The 16,299-nt window shown below is 45.5% G+C and overlaps 2 protein-coding genes across 12 annotated transcripts in view; both read left to right on the top strand.

Moving 5' to 3' along the window:
• Positions 1-4,915, top strand: part of ERC1 (ELKS/RAB6-interacting/CAST family member 1) — a 573,654-nt gene extending 568,739 nt beyond the window's left edge. For 2 of the 9 annotated variants that reach the window (XR_008617637.1, XR_008617633.1), the window contains 2 exons: positions 3,579-3,663; positions 4,534-4,909. The gene's annotated coding sequence lies outside the window, so the exon portion shown is untranslated. Of the gene's footprint in view, positions 1-2,328; positions 3,664-4,533 lie in introns of all 9 variants that reach the window. The other 7 variants (XR_008617638.1, XR_008617634.1, XR_008617631.1 and 4 more) reach the window with 6 other exon arrangements.
• Positions 4,916-13,478: 8,563 nt separating this feature from the next.
• The window catches only part of ADIPOR2 (adiponectin receptor 2), a 57,793-nt gene continuing 54,972 nt past the window's right edge, over positions 13,479-16,299 (top strand). The window contains exon 1 of one of the 3 annotated variants that reach the window (XM_055085406.1): positions 13,479-13,616. The gene's annotated coding sequence lies outside the window, so the exon portion shown is untranslated. The remainder of the gene's footprint in view (positions 13,617-16,299) is intronic. The other 2 variants (XM_007101149.4, XM_028490850.2) reach the window with 2 other exon arrangements.

Genomic DNA, 16,299 nt, shown 5'->3' with positions numbered 1-16,299 from the left:
TTTTTTTTTTTTTAACATCTTTATTGGAGTATAATTGCTTTACAATGGTGTGTTAGTTTCTGCTTTACAACAAAGTGAATCAGTTATACATATACATATGTTCCCATAGGGAAAGTAGAGTATAACAGAGAGATCCAGAGCTCTACAGAGTACAAACAGCTGTCCTTAGCATCAGCACAGTTCTAGGGGCATTTCCTGTTGTCTGCTTCTGTTGTTAACAAGATCTTCTAAAATCATTGCTCTGGACTTTCCATCTCCAGATTTTCTAGAGGGCCAATTTAATCACTGGTCCCTCCTGGGTCATCTATCCAGTTGGCACGGTGGTAACCCAGCTGGGTTTGCACTTGCTTTCAACATTACCCTGGCGTGTTCTCAGGTTATTTTCATCCATGCCCTGTGTGTGAGTTTCCCTTTCCCAAATTGTTGTGGATTGGATTATAGCTTTTTTCTTAATGGGCTAAATTTAAAGGAACAGCAGCCAGTTAGAGATGCCACATTGCTTATTCAATTGAAGAGTGAACTGAAAAACAGTAGGACTAGGAAGATAAGAAGTTTGTTGGGAAAGAACTCGAATAACTTGATCTGAGAATGCGTGAACATGATGTGGGCGTGGGGAGCAGGAGTCATCAGGGAAGTAAGGCAAATGCTTCCTGCCTTTTCCTCACCAAACCTGCAACATCCTTATAGATTTTGCTTTAACCTCCTTATACTCCGGTCTGTGCTTCTCTGATAGCTGGTTTTGTTTATTACACGACAACTGGCATTCCTCCTATTTCACGTTTTTGGTGTGTTTGTTCCACAGTAACTTTTTATTTTATTTTAATTTTTTTGGCCATGCCGGGGGGACTGTGGGATCTTAGTTCCCCGACCAGGTATCAAACCCGGGCCCTCGGCAGTGAGAGCACCAAGTCCTAACCGCTGGACCGCCAGGGAACTCCCCACAGTAACTTTAAATTCACACACTTGATGCCCTAGCATTGTTGTTCCATATGAAATACTCAACAAATCTAGTTGAATAAGTGAACGAACGAGTGAACGCCATTAAAAAGAAGTGGAATGAAGAAAAAGAAAAAGAAAAAAAAATAAGAGAATTTGAATGATATTTTTTAGATCACATTGCGTTCACCATTAACAAGTATCAAGATCTCTGTGTCTTCTTTGTCTGCTTTCCTTCTCCCTATCCACATTTACTAAGGACTCAGTGCAGGCCAAGCACCGTGTTCTATGCTGAAAATTACAGTGATTTGCTCTTTCATCTTGAAATACTTTGGCAGTTGATGAAAAGCTTTAAAGTTTGTTATTTAAAATTAGCCAGTTCTGGGACTTCCCTGGTGGTGCGGTGGTTAAGAATCCGCCTGCCAATGCAGGGGACACGGGTTCTATCCCTGATCCGGGAAGATCCCACATGCCGAGGAGCAACTAAGCTCGTGCGCCGCAACTACTGAGCCTGCGCTCTAGAGCCCGCGAGCCACGACTACTGAGCCCTCGAGCCGCAACTACTGAAACCCGTGTGCCTAGAGCCCATGCTCCGCAACAAGAGAAGCCACCGCAATGAGAAGCCTGCGCACCGCAACGAAGAGTAGCCCCCCGCTCCCCACAGCTAGAGAAAGCCCGCGTGCAGCAACGAAGACCCAACGCAGCCAAAACAAAAACCTAAATGGCAAATATTAAAAAAAAAAAAAAAAAAATGAGCCAGTTCTTGGACTTGGTGATGTGGTGCGAGTGTAAGTCTTACAGTTTGACTGTTGCTCTGAGTCTACCCTTCACAGAGCCATTAGCTTTTAAACAATCCTTTTGTCTTTTGGTAGCGGTAGCCATTTTACACTTTTAAGCAACTAGTGCCTGGAGCAGGCTTTCTTAACCTGGGATTGAGTCATAAAGTTCAACTGAGGTCTCGGAGGAGCAGGGACAGTCCTCTGGCAATTTGTAAATATGTGTGTATATATTTAGTTTTCTGCGGGTTATAGATTCTCAAAGGAGTCTATAACGCCAAAAATGTTCAGAGCAACTCTGTTTACCTTGCTTCCTTAAGCTCCAGGCATAGTGTGCCCTTTGCTACATAGTCTGCTGGTTAAGTGCTTGGGTAATATAGTCATAGCCCCTGCGTCTGAACCCTGGCTCTGCTATTTAATAGTTGTGTGACCTTAAACAAGTCACCGAAACCCTCCGTGCCTCAATTTCTTCATCTGTAAAATGGAGATAGCAATAGTACTATGTCATGAGGTTGTGCTGAGGATTACATGAGTATATACATAACTCAGGAAATGCTCAGCACATGGTAAACGTTCTATATATATATTAGCTATCGTTACTATAATTATTACATAGACGTGCCACTGATGATAATGATGGTGAAAATCATGATGACTGACACCTTCCTGAAGCCACTTGAGTTGAACGAGAAGGAACGGCCACAAGAAATGCCGAATAACCAGCTGACTCTTCCGGATAAAGCTAACACAGCTTTTCCCTTGACGGCCAGCCAGGCTCTTAAGCTTGGGCTATCTGACTTGACGGCGGAGATGAGTATGTTCAATTACGACGGCAATTAAAGTGGAAAAAGCAATTTGGTTTTTAGACTTAACTAAAATGTATACTGGTTCTATTTTTCAGTCTGGTTTGGAAATGATAGATTGCCACGGTTCTGGTTTCTCAGCCCGTGGAATGAGCATTGTTGATGCCCCACCAGTGATGAACGACGGATGGGGAAACGTGAACTTTTGATGAGCCGTCCTGAAGCTCCTCTCTTCCGGTCCTCCCACAAGATACTGTGACAATCTAACATTTTCTTTAAGCCCACACCTCCAGCCGCTGACGTCAACTGCTAAATGGGTTCATCGAACTAGATTAGATTAGAACTTGTTCCAAAGGTCTTTAACTTTGTCCAGGTTTCAGTGACCAAAGTTTTCTTTAGAGAGTTCAATTTCAGGGACTTCCCTGGCGGTCCAGCAGCTAAGACCCGCACTTCCACTGCAGCGGGCACGGGTTCCATCCCTGGTCGGGGAGCTAAGATCTCCCATGCCACACGGTGCGGCCAAAACAAAAAAAAAGGAGAGCTGAATTTCAGGGTTACCTATTTACCTCTGTTGGGCCGAATTGGCCTTCCCCCAAAGGCCTGAGAGCGATATTTTCCCCAGGTATTATTTTTGAGGCCTCTACTTTTTTTCTTTATCCCTTCCTTGCACAAGTAATTCCCAATCCTGGCCACAACCCCTCTAGCAATGGCTGCATCTCTCCCTGAGCTCTCCCTTTGGAAACAAACACTCAGGGAAACCCTGATCCTAGAGTGTCAAGTAGAAATTGTGCAGAGTGATTTTATTCAGTTGCTGGCTGTCCATCACACCTAAAGTCCAATAGATCTATAGATAAATGCCTGAATATATTCAGGAGTGGAAGATTGAAGGCTAAGAGCTAACCCCCATTGCTGTGTTTTTCAAAATGTGGTCCATGGGGACAGAAAGCACCAGCTATGTAATTTGCAAGACCCAGCATCAAATGGAAGTCCAGGGCCTCTTGTTCAGAATTTCAGGACAGGGACAAGAGAACACTAAACCACGTGTGTGTCCTTTTGCGTACAGGGCCCTGTGCCAGTGTGCAGGAGGGACAGCCAGGAAGCCGAGCCTGCATGGGGCCCGTGGTATCAGAGTCACTAGAATACGACAGGTAAAAAACTGATTTCTGGGACTTCCCCAGCAGTCAAGTGGTTAGGGCTCCACACTTCCACTGTAGGGGCCCCAGGTTCGATCCCTGGTCAGGGAATTAAGATCCCGCATGCCACGCAGTGAGGCCAAAAAAAAAAAATATTTTTTTAAATCTGGACCTTCCTTGGTGGCACAGTGGTTGGGAAACTGCCTGCCAGTGCAGGGGACACGGGTTCGAGACCTGGTCCAGGAAGATCCTACATGCTGCAGAGCAACTAAGCCTGTGCATCACAACTACTGAGCCTGCGCTCTAGAGCGCACGAGCCACAACTACCGAGCCCGCGTGCCACAACTACTGAAGCCCACGTACCTAGAGCCTGTGCTCTGCAACAAGAGAAGCCACTGCAGTGAGAAGCCCGCACACCACAACGAAGAGTAGCCCCCGTTCACCGCAACTAGATAAAGCCCGCACGCAGCAACGAAGACCCAATGCAGCCAAAGATAAATAAATTTAAACAAGCAAACAAACAAAATCTGATTTCTGAGGCCTAACAGGGTTAATGAATCAGAATCTCTGGGGACAGTGTTTGGGAATTGACATCCTTTTTTTTTTTCCCCCTGTGTTTATAAGTAAAATTTTAGTGGAACATAATCATGCTCATTTGTTTTCATATTGTTTATGGCCACTTTTTCACTATGCTAGTAGTTAAATAGCTAGGATTGAAACTCTGTAGTCAACAAGACCTATTTATTCCTTGGCCCTTTAGAGAAAGTTTGTTGACCCCTGATGTAATAAAATAAACCTATGCCTGGAAAAAAAAACCCCAAAACTTTGCTTTTTTTTATTTCACTTTCTATTTTCTATTTTTTTTTTGTTGTTGTTGTTGTTAAGACTAGGTACCTTGGGCTTCCCTGATGGTGCAGTGGCTAAGAATCCGCCTGCCAGTGCAGGGGACACGGGTTCGAGCCCTGGTCTGGGAAGATCCCACGTGCCGTGGAGCGACTAAGCCTTTGCTCCACAACTACTGAGCCTGTGCCCTAGAGCCCACGAGCCACAAGTACTGAGACTGTGTGCCACAACTACTGAAGCCTGCACGCCTGGAGCCCATGCTCTGCGACAAGAGAAGCCACCGCAGTGAGAAGCCTGTGCACCGCCATGAAGACCCAATGCAGCCAAAAATAAATAAATACAATAACTAAATTAAAAAAGAAAAGACTGCGTACATTTAAGACATTGGCAATGGTCATATAATTTTGCTTTTATAGTTTCTAGAGGTATGTAAGCCATTTTCACCTGGTATTCTTGTGATTTTCTTAAATTTTTTAAATTTCATTTTTATTTTATATTGGAGTACAGTTGATTTACAATGTTGTGTTACTTTCAGGTGTACAGCAAAGTGAATCAGTTCTACATATATATTTAAATATTTCCATTCTTTTTCAGATTCTTTTCCCATATAGGTTATTACAGCATACTGAGTACAGTTCCCTGTGCCCTACAGCAGGTCCTTGTTGATCACCTATTTTATATATAGTGGTGTGTATCTGTTAATCCCAAACTCCTCCTGTATCCCTCCTGGGAATCGACATTCTTAACACGCCCTCCAGGTGCTGATTTTGTACACAAAAGTTTGAAAAGCTCCGCCTCTTTTCCTCATTTTCTTGGGGAGAAGAAACCGCAATTGTAGTAACAGGGAGTGAGGACGTCCTTCAACTTTCCTTCTCCCTTTCCTCTTCTGTTCTGCTCTGATTGGGCATGTCAGAGCACGCCCGGCAGGGCTGACGAAACCATCAGACAGAAAGTTGGAGGGGAGGGGGGAGACTCTGGACGGTCTGGGCCTTGTTCTGCAGGGATCACGTCTTCCCCAGAGCCCCCTTCTCCTCCCGGTTTGCTTTTACTTCTAACCTAAAGCAACAGAACAGGACAAAGTGCCAGTGAGACAAGCTCTGAAAACCACCCCAACCCATAGCTCCCTCCTCAGTGACTCTCTGGTCACATGCATCAGAACTCAATTCCGGATCAGTCCTGTTCCCTCCATAGTAAATGCCAGTTCTTGGGACTTATGTCTGCAAATTGTCACTTTACCGAATTGCAAGCCCCAGGGCTCTGGGTTCGTTCCCATATGCTGATGAGAGAATTCTTATCAAATTACCCTTGAAACTGAGAAGGACCTTGTGGGGCTCCCAGGCATGGAGGTCATTTTGTCCCTCATTTCTTTTTTTAAAAATTTATTTATTTTATTTATTTTTGGCTGCATCGGGTCTTCGTTGCTGCACACAGGCTTTCTCTAGTGGCTGCGGTGAGCGGGGGCTACTCTTCGTTGCAGTGTGCTGGCTTCTCATCGCGGTGGCTTCTCTTGCTGTGGAGCATGGGCTCTAGGCGCGCAGGCTCAGTAGTTGTGGAACGCGGGCTCAGTAGTTGTGGCTCACGGGCTCTAGAGCGCAGCCTCAGTAGTTGTGGCGCACGGGCTTAGTTGCTGCGCGGCATGTGGGATCTTCCTGGACCAGGGCTCAAACCCGTGTCCCCTGCATTGGCAGGCAGACTCCCAATCACTGTGCCACCAGGGAAGTCCCTGAAGAGACTATTTTAGATAGACATTCCCAAAACGTAATTATTCCCAAAGAGTTTATCTAAAAGCTCTTATCTCATTTAGTTCTATTTTATTTATCTGAAAGTTTCATCATACCAAGTTATTTTTCTTGTTGACAAACTTTGTAACAGGAATAATAAGATGTAGTTTGATTCCTAGTAAACCTACAATAAAAGTAATGTACTTAATGTAGATGACTCTAAAGGCATGCCTGTATTAATTAAACTGAAATGGAGCAGGACCCTGTGGGGCCCTCTCAGGTACAAATCCTTTCTGTGACCCCTGTTTCTTGTTCCTAGGAAATAGGCTTCATTCAGCCTCCTTGACCTTCCCTGAGTTCCAAAGGGCAGAATTGACAGTAGCTAATCAGGGAAGGGAAGGAATGCGGAAACAAAGGAGGAGCAGTCAAGAAACAATAGTGCAGCCCGGGGACAGGTCCTGGTTCCTCCACCATCACCCCCTCAAGGAATATACTTAACAATACCTTTGAGTCTTTCTGTAGGAACTAACAGGATGGAAGTGGAGGATGGTAACTTCAGGCTGAGCACAAGATTTTTATTTTATTTTATTATATTTTTATTTTTGGCTGCGTTGGGTCTTCGTTGCTGCGTGCGGGCTTTCTCTAGTCGCGGCAAGCGGGGGCTACTCTTTGTTAGCGGTGTGCGGGCTTCTCACTGCGGTGGCTTCTCTTGTTGCGGAGCACGGGCTCTAGGCACGTGGCTTCGGTAGTTGTGGCCCACGGGCTTTGTTGCTCCCCGGCATGTGGGATCTTCCCGGAGCAGGGATTGAACCCATGTCCCCTGCATTGGCAAGCAGATTCTTAACCAGTGCGCCACCAGGGAAGTCCTGAAAACAGACTAACTTTATAAAAGTTTTATGTAAGTCACATGGTAACCACAAAACAAAAAAGATAAAGAGAAACAAATCAAAGCACACCACCATAGAAAATCATCAAATCACAAAGGAGGAGACAAGAGAGGAACAAAGGAATTACAAAACAGCCAGAAAACAATGAACAAAATGGCAATAGTAAGTCCAAAGCTTTCAGTGGATATTAAACAACATGCTAATGAGCAACCAATGGGTCAAAGAAGAAATCAAAAGAGAAGTTTAAAAATACCTGGAGACAAATGAAAATGGAAACAAAACATACAAAACTTATGCAATGCAGCAAAAGCAGTTCTAAGAGGGAAGTTTATAGCAGTAAACACCTACATTAAGAAAAAAGAAAGAATTCAAATGAATCACCTAACTTTACACCTAAAGGAGCTAGAAAAAGAAGAACAAACTAAGCCCAAAGTTAGTTGAAGGAAGAAAATCACAAAGGTCAGAGTGAATAATCAATGAAATAGAGATTAAAAGACAATAGAAAAGATCAAAGAAACTAAGAGGTATTTTTTTGAAAAGATAAACAAAATAGACAAACTTTTAGCTAGACTTTCCAAGAGAAAAAAGAGAGTGGACTCAAGTTAAATTATAAATAAAAAAGGATCATGAAACTTCTATGAACAATTATACACCAATCTATTGGACAACCTAGAAGAAATGGATATACTCCTAGAAACATACAATCTACCAAGAATGAATCTTGAAGAAGTAGAAAAATCTGAACAGATCAATTTTTAGTAAGGAGATTGAATCAGTGATCAGAAACCTCCCGACAGGGGCTTCCCTGGTGGCACAGTGGTTGAGAGTCTGCCTGCCGATGTAGGGGACGCGGGTTCGTGCCCCAGTCCAGGAGGATCCCACATGCCGTGGAGCGGCTGGGCCCGTGAGCCATGGCCGCTGAGCCTGCGCGTCCGGAGCCTGTGCTCTGCAACGGGAGAGGCCACAGCAGTGAGAGGCCTGCATACAGCAAAAAAAAAAAACCCAAAACCTCCCGACAAACCAGCTGGCTTCACTGGTTAATTCCACCACACATTTAAAGAAGAATTAATACCAATGCTTAAACGCTTCCCAAAAATAGAAGAGGGAACACTTCCAAACTCATTTCAAGAAGCCAGCATCACCTGATACCAAATAAGACAAGGACGCTCCAAGAAAAGAAAATTATAGGCCAATATCCCTGATGAACATAACTGCAAAAAACCCTCAACAAAATACTATCAAATTCAGCTGTACATTGAAAAGGATCATATTCCATGATCAAGTGGGATTTATTCCAGGGATGCAAGGATGGTTCAGCATTCACAAATTGACCAATGTGAGAGACCACATTAACACAATGAGGGATAAAAATCATATGATCATCTCAATGGATGCAGAAGAAGCAACTGGCAAAATTCAGATCCTTTTATGTTAAAAACTTTCAGCAAACTTGCTATAGGGGGAATGTACTTCAACATAATACAGGCCATAGAAAAGTGGTTGCCAGGGGCTGGGGGTAGGGGGTAGGAAGAGATTGGTAAAAAGGTACAAACTTTCAGGTATAAGATGAATCAGTTTGAGGATATTATGTAACACATGGTGACTATAGTTGGTAACAGCGGATTGAATAATTGAAATTTTCTAAGAGAGTAGAAGATAAATGTTCTCACACACACACACACAAAAGTAAATATATGAGGTATTGATATGTTAATTAACTCGATGGGGGGAACCCTTTTGTACTAAGGTGCATGTAAAGTATACTTCAATAAAGCCTATTTCTATAAACTACACAGGATGTTCCGAAAAGATGCTAATCCACACCCACATACACGTCACCCTGGATTAATAAATGTTAAACATTTTCGTCTTTTGCTTTAGCTTTTCTCACATAGAAGAAACGAAATATTACTGATAAAGGTGAAGTTTTCTTAGTTCCCAGACCTATTTCCTACCTCTCCCCACTGTCAAGCACGTTCATAACGTTGTGTGTTTCCTTTCTGTACAGTAAAAAAAAAAAATGTATTAACAAATGCCTTCATTTCATCGTTGAAGATACTGAAGCTTAGCGAGAACTAAGGCACAGGCCATAGTTAAACAGTGAGGCAGTAGCACAGCTGGTAATGATGCTCTTTCCCCAGAGCTGTTACCTAACCTGTGTTTCAGGAGCTGCTAATGTAATTTACATAACTACGAGAATGTTCATACTGCTCTTTATCCTTGGTTTGAAACGTGACTACTACGTAGCACAAATGGGAATTTAGTGGGTTGTGACGTTTCTCCGAGTGTTTAAAATGGACTGCTTGGAAACTTTCAAATCCAAGATGGATGTGATTTTTATCACTATAGCTATTTGATATCAGTTTAATGACCAGCCAGAATACAGATATTTATGTATTTCCCTCTAAATTTGCCATAGAGATTACTAGATTAGTTTCAAAGCAGCTAACACCATGGAATCCCAATGCTTCAAAATCCAATTAGTTTGGACTTCCCTGGTGGCACAGTGGTTAAGAATCTGCCTCTGCCTGCCAATGCAGGGGACACAGGTTCGAGCCCTGGTCCGGGAAGATCCCACACGCCGCGGAGCAACTAAGCCCATGCACCACAACTACTGAGCCTGTGCTCTAGAGCCCGCAAGCCACGACTACTGAGTCTGTGCGCCACAACTTCCACAGCCTGCGCGCCTAGAGCCCACGCTCCGCAACAAGAGAAGCCACCGCAATGAGAAGCCCGCGCACCACAACGAAGAGTAGCCCCACTCGCGGCAACTAGAGAAAGCCCGCGTGCGGCTACGAAGACCCAACGCAGCCAAAAATAAAAATAAAATAAAATAATAAAAAGCTTGTGTTAAAGAAAAAAATCCAATTAGTTGGCTGCATTTCACAGTTTCTTTTACATTGAAGGGGTACAGAACACACAACCCCAAAATACACCACTTTGGCATACTGATTATTTTGAGCTGAGGGCACTTGGGAAATAGCAGATGCAGGAAGGGTTCTCTGTCCTACCTCCCCCTTTCTACCTGAAACCAGGTCATAACATTTCCCATGAAAAAGGTACCTCCCTGTACCAGGAAGAGAGCATTCTTTATTTTTTTCTACCAGTTTTATTGAGATATAATTGACATTTAACATTGTATAAGTTTCAGGTGTGCAACATGATGGGTCTGTAGAACATTCTTAGACTGGGAGTTGACCTAAACCAAAATGGACCTGTGCCAAGAACCCTACTAAAGTAGCCTGATATTCCATGAGTTCCCCCCTCCCCATATATTGCCTAGGCGCTGTCCCCCAATTTACTGTCCCTAGTGCAAGCTACTTTGTCTTGCCACATCCCCACAATTTTTTGTTCTTTATGTAAAAAGGTATGTAAGCTTTTGGCTCTAATGTCCTCCTCAGGTCTTCATTTTCCTTCTGAAGACTCCTGTGGGCATGTAAAAACATTAAATTTATAAACTTTTCTCTTGTTAGTAATGTCTTATCTCAGTTTACTTCTTAGGCCAGCCGCAGAACCTAAGAGGGTAGAAAGAAATTTTTCCTCTCCTACAACATATGTATGAGACAAACACAAGGACTGGTTTGACATTTCTTGCTCTTTTTTTTATGGTCCATCTTTCACTTTGTCCAGATTTTTTCCCCTCAGTTCTAATGTTTATATTTCAGCAGCTTATAGATACTGTGGGAGAAGAGAAGAGTCTAGGTTGGTTTTAGGTATTTCGTAATGATGAAGCTGTTAATCTCCTTTCGTAATTCTTTTTGTTTGTTTTTGGAAAGCGGTAGACACAGTTCTTTCAAAGAAGACTGCTAATTTTGATTGTCACTAGCAGAATAATTTGTCTCTTTTTTCTCCTTAAAAATAGCAATTGTTCTGATTAGAAAAATAATATAATTTCTATTTTCTTTATTGGAGAAGGAAAACAAAACAAAACAAACCAGTTGGGACTCCAAGCTTAAATTCACAATGGGGTCTGGAGCGTTTTCTTTGTCCTTTAGCATTTGAAAGCTGCACCTTCATTTGCTGGTCGCTCTGGTTACCTCTTCAGTTCTCATTGACTGTTGACTTGCAGATCACAATGCAGGCTGAGTCTGTCCCCAGAGCAAGTCCATCATCACCATTTCTGCAGCATACTGTCGCCTCATTCTGGGGTGCCACTGACGCCTCATTCTGGGGTGGCCGAAACCGGATTACGAATGTCACTTACCCAGTGATGCGCCTCTCTGTCAACAACATCCGATCATTGCAGAGATGACCACATCAGACTAGCTGTGCCTCAGGGCACTGTTGGGTCACTGGTGACTAGTATGGGGGATAGGAGTGGAAGGGACTCTTTCCTGGGTGCTGCAGAAGAGGAAGTACTCCACCCTCCTGTGGAGAAGTGTGACACCTTTAGGATGGAGGGAACAGACATTCTAAAAATCCACAGCTGACACAGTTGTTTCTCAGGTGCTGGAGGATACAGAATTTTACTGAATTCCCCTTGGTTTTTGGACTGCTAGTTAGAAGACAATATATAAAGATTATGAACTGAAGCACAGTTGGGGAGAGAGACCTGAAATATCTGCTTTGGGACATTTAATGGTGACCTTTAGGTAAGAGATATGGATGAAGCCATCTGTGGATGTGGGACCCAGGGGATGGTCCTTCAGGTCAGGGCTGGTGTCAGCGTCTTCATTGGCTGAGAATGTGTGAGCATTCTGAGGAAATGACGGGGTTTGTTTCATCACTGGAGCATCAGGAATTGGCAGTAGTGATCTGAGACTGGGATCAAGATGACAGAGAATGAGAAGAAAAATCTTGGTGGGAAAATCATAAAGATCTTTCTCACAGGTTTTAGCCCACGAAGGACTGTTCCAGAGGAAAGCACTTTGTTTTGTCTAAGCAAAATCATTGAGAGAAGGATGCAGAAAAGGTTTGAGGTCTTTGAACACTCTCTCATTTCATGGTCTTTTATGTAGCTCTGTCCTCTTTAGTAGACCTCTTTTTAAGCCTGAGGCCCCTGTTCTCATCTGTGCCCTGTGTGAGTCGGTACACGGGTCAGATTCGCTCTGCAAATACACTGGTGGTGTTTCTGAGGTGCTGTGGAAGTGTAAGTTTGTCTGCTTTGATTTCTCTTTCAAGCTTAACTGGGTGGACTTAGTTCTAAAATACTAGTATTAAGACCATCTTATTCATGCTCTTTTCTGATTTTTGTAACTTTAATCACTTCTTAGATTTTACATTTCCAGGCTGGAGAGTTCTCTATTTTAAACATTTTTCCTTGTATTGTGTATCGGATCTTCGGTCTTTTGATAGATCTGTGATGCTTTTTCCAGCCTCCTTCGTTTTCGGTTGGTGTGGTTCCAGGGAGGGACAGGCCTGGGGCATGGATGTCCTTGAAAGCTTATGGGTTTCCTTTAATCAGTATAACAAGATTTTTGACAGTTAAGGCAATAGAACCTCTTTGGAGCGTGATAAATCCCTCTTAGAACTGAATGTGAAGAAAACATTTTCTACACCGGCCAACGCCTACACTTCCTTTTCTTGTAGAATAAGTATGTAGCGAAACAGATCTTGGGGTCTAAGAAGTTAGGGCTCAATTGAAACTCACAAGTAGAAAACGACTCGCTCTGGGTAAATGGACACGGTATTTATTGCTGAATTAGTTTCTGACCTGCTATTACGCTAAAACATTTTATTTTTTAAATTTATTATTTTTTTTTTTTTTGCGGTACGCGGGCCTCTCACTGCTGCGGCCTCTCCCGTTGCGGAGCACAGGCTCCGGACGCGCAGGCTCAGCGGCCACGGCTCACGGGCCCAGCCGCTCCGCGGCATGTGGGATCCTCCCGGACCGGGGCACGAACCCGCGTCCCCCGCATCGGCAGGCGGACTCTCAACCACTGCGCCACCAGGGAAGCCCCTAAAACATTTTAAAAATCGCTCTGAATTACATATATTTTAAGAGGAGCGGGCTCACATTCGTTTTCTGGAAGTCGTGGGGCACAAATGGTAGTGTCTTCGGGAGGTAATAAAAGGCAAACGCTGTTGTTTTGGGCAAGATACTTCGGATTTAGGTCCGAAGCCTCCACAGACTACGCCTAGCAATCCCTCAGTTTCGGTTCCGTCCAGGGCGTGTGAGCTGTATCCATAGAGACCGGGAAGCTTCCCGAGCCGGGCGGCCCCGCCTCTTCCGCTGCACACGCTCCCGGCGGCAGGGAAGCGAAAGGACTTCCGTGTCCCCGGGCGCTCAGCGCCGCCGGATCGTGTTGCGGACCCCCTCGCGGCTCCCAAGCAGCTCCAGGCCCGGGAGCGGCCTGGCGGGGCGCTTCCGGCTTGGGCCAGCGCGGCTGCGCACGAGGAGCGCTCTCATTGGCCAGAGCCGCCTCTTGTGATTCGCGTCACGGCGGCGGCGGTGTTAGGACCCTCCCGGACGCTGGGTCGCGGCGGCGGCAGCGGGCGGCCCCTCCGCTGGTTTGGGGTCCCGGCGGCCGCGGTTCCGAGGAGCCCGAGACGCGTGGCGAGGCGGCGGCGAGCTCTGGTGAGTTTCTCGAGTGGGAGCACGGGCCGGGCCGGCGGGGGCGAGGGCTGAGGGCTGGTGTCCCGGCGGCGCGGCGGGCGGGGAGCGCGCTCCTCCATCCCTTGCTCGGTCCGCCCGACCCCCGGGCCGGCGCCCCTCAGGGCCGGGTTTCCTCCGCCCCGGGCCTCTCAGTCCCGGCTCCCTTCCGGTCCCCCCAGCCCTGGGTCCCCTCAGTCCCGAGTCCCTTCACCTCCGGGTTCCCGGCTTCCTTCCATCCCGGGTCGTCTCAGCCCCGGCTCCTTTCGGCCCCACTCCCTTTGGTAGCGGTCCCCCCAGCCCCGGGTCCCTCGGCCCCGGCTTCCTTCGGCCCCGGCTCCCCTCCTCCCGCTCCGAGTCCCCCCGGCCCCAGCGCCCCTCCGCGTCTCCGCTGGCCGCAGTCCTTGGTGGGCACCGCTTGGGCCCCCGTCCGGCCCCTGCGGCGGGGAGACCCCTCACCGGTCCTTGCCCGCGCTCAGGCGGCCGGGTGGACCGCGTTCTGGGCCTGGTGTTCCGGGCGTCGGGCTGCCGTGTGTCGGTGTCGCCCCTTGAGGCCGCTGCTCACCGGCTTCGGTGGGTCGGCGTCTGTGCGAGAGCTCGCATTGGGCACCGCCGGCTCTGAGTCTTGTTTACCGTCTCCTCTGGGGTTTGACTACTTGGCGAGGTCGCCCAGCAGAAAGCTTGAGAGGTCCCGCTGCGGTTTGTACCGGGCACGCTGGCTGCGTTGCAGGGTGTTGGCGTCTTTTTAGCAGAGTGGTTCTCTAACGTCTTTAGATTTAGACTCTGGACTTCGCAGCCTTCATAGCTCTTCCCAAAACAGTCCTTCTTCCCTCCCCAGCCTCCTCCAAAGAAACCATTGAAAACTCCAAGAAGTCTGTCGTAATATTTCAAACCATGTTCCAAGTGAAATGTTAAGAACAGTTTCCTTCAACCCAAAGCTTTATTTTTGGGGCGGAGATCAGAAACTGTCAGTTTTGAAGTTTGAAGTGTCCTATCAAAGGCCACTTGCATGCCTCATCTTTAACCACCCTCTGACTCTAATTCCGTTAGAATTTCATAGATTTTTCATTCCTGATTGTTTCATTTCTAATGTTTATTTCATAGAAAGTTCACTTCTAATGCTGTTAGATGTCCATAGATGTTTTCATCATCTCCTTTCACAAATTTGTCGGTGCTGATTGTGATTATCCAAGACTAAAGTCCTTTCATCAGTAGTTGGGACTTCCACGCCTGTGGTGGCCGCTACTTGGTGAATTATTATGAAATTTGAAGAAACTTCAAGTTGATTTAAATATGAAAGACATACTTCTTTTAGTTTCTGTTTGTGAGTGCATACCCACTAGTGTATGTTCCTATCTAGACTTTAGACTCCTTAGCAAGTTTTCTCTTACTGGGGCACTAAGGGTGAGAGGAGGATTTCCAGAGCCCTTTTTCTGTCCGTACATTCCCATATATTAATAAATGAATAGGGTTTTTTTCCCATCAATAGTGTCAGTTTAGCTCATGCACTTTCTTTGTTCTTTGTTCTTTGTTGTAAATTATATTTTGTTTTCCAGAATGAAAACAATTTTGTTTCCTTCTTTATTTCAGGGGTCGGCAAACTTGACAGCTTATGGGCAGTGTCCTGCCAGCTTCCTGTTTTTGTAAATTAAATTTTCAATGGGACATAGCCGTATGCCTTCCTTTAGGTATTGTCTGTTGCTTTTGTGGTGCAACAGTAGAGTAGAATAGTTGGGACAGAGACCCTTATGGCCTGTAAAGGGTAAAATATTTACTGTGTGGCCTTCAATAGAAAAAGTTTGCCGACTCCTACTTTATTTTATTAAAAATGATGCATATTCAATGTGGAAAATTAAAATGACTCAGTAAAGTATAAAGGAGAAAGTAAATATTATCCAGAATCAGAACACTTAGAGGGGTTTGTTTTTGTGATTATCCTTATAGAATCTGTTAGTGATTGTTTTCATATAAATGGTCTTATATTGCTAAGTGTTGATTTGTAATCTGTTCAAAACTCAGGTTATTTTTATTTGGCTGTTGAATACATTGCATTCTCTGGATTGTAGATCTAGAGAGGGCTAGAAAGGGCTTGATGAGCCAAGTTTTCCTGATTTGTCTTACCAGTCAAGATTAAAAAAAAAAACTGAGGCACCGTGGATGCTTGGTGGCGGTGGAGGACACTACTTATTGAGCACTTACTGTGGACTAGGTAGTTTTCCAATACTTAACATGTAGTAAGTCACTTAATACCTGCAGCAGCTTTGTGTGGGTACACAAACTATTATCCCTAGTTCCAGAGGAGGAAACTGAGGCACAGAGAGGTTAACTGCCCAAGTTTGTCAGCTAGTTAATGGTGGAGCTGGGATTTGAATCCATGCAGTCTGGTTTCAGGACCCAGGCTCTCCATGTGCTGCAGAGCCTCTTAGAGTATTGCTTAGTGTATATAGTTTTTAGACAGTCCAGAGATATATAATGTGAAAATTCTTCCTGTGCTCTTCACTCTCTGTGAAGAGGGGCAGAGGGGCTTCCCTGGTGACGCAGTGGTTGGGGGTCCGCCTGCCAATGCAGGGGACACGGGTTCGTGCCCCGGTCCGGGAAGATCCCACGTGCGGCGGAGCGGCTGGGCCCGTGAGCCATGGCCGCTGAGCCTGCACGTCCGGAGCCTGTG

This window comes from Physeter macrocephalus, chromosome 6 (assembly GCF_002837175.3).
Source record: "Physeter macrocephalus isolate SW-GA chromosome 6, ASM283717v5, whole genome shotgun sequence".
Classification (NCBI taxonomy): Eukaryota; Metazoa; Chordata; class Mammalia; order Artiodactyla; family Physeteridae; genus Physeter; species Physeter macrocephalus.
This window is presented reverse-complemented; position numbering and strand designations above follow the sequence as displayed.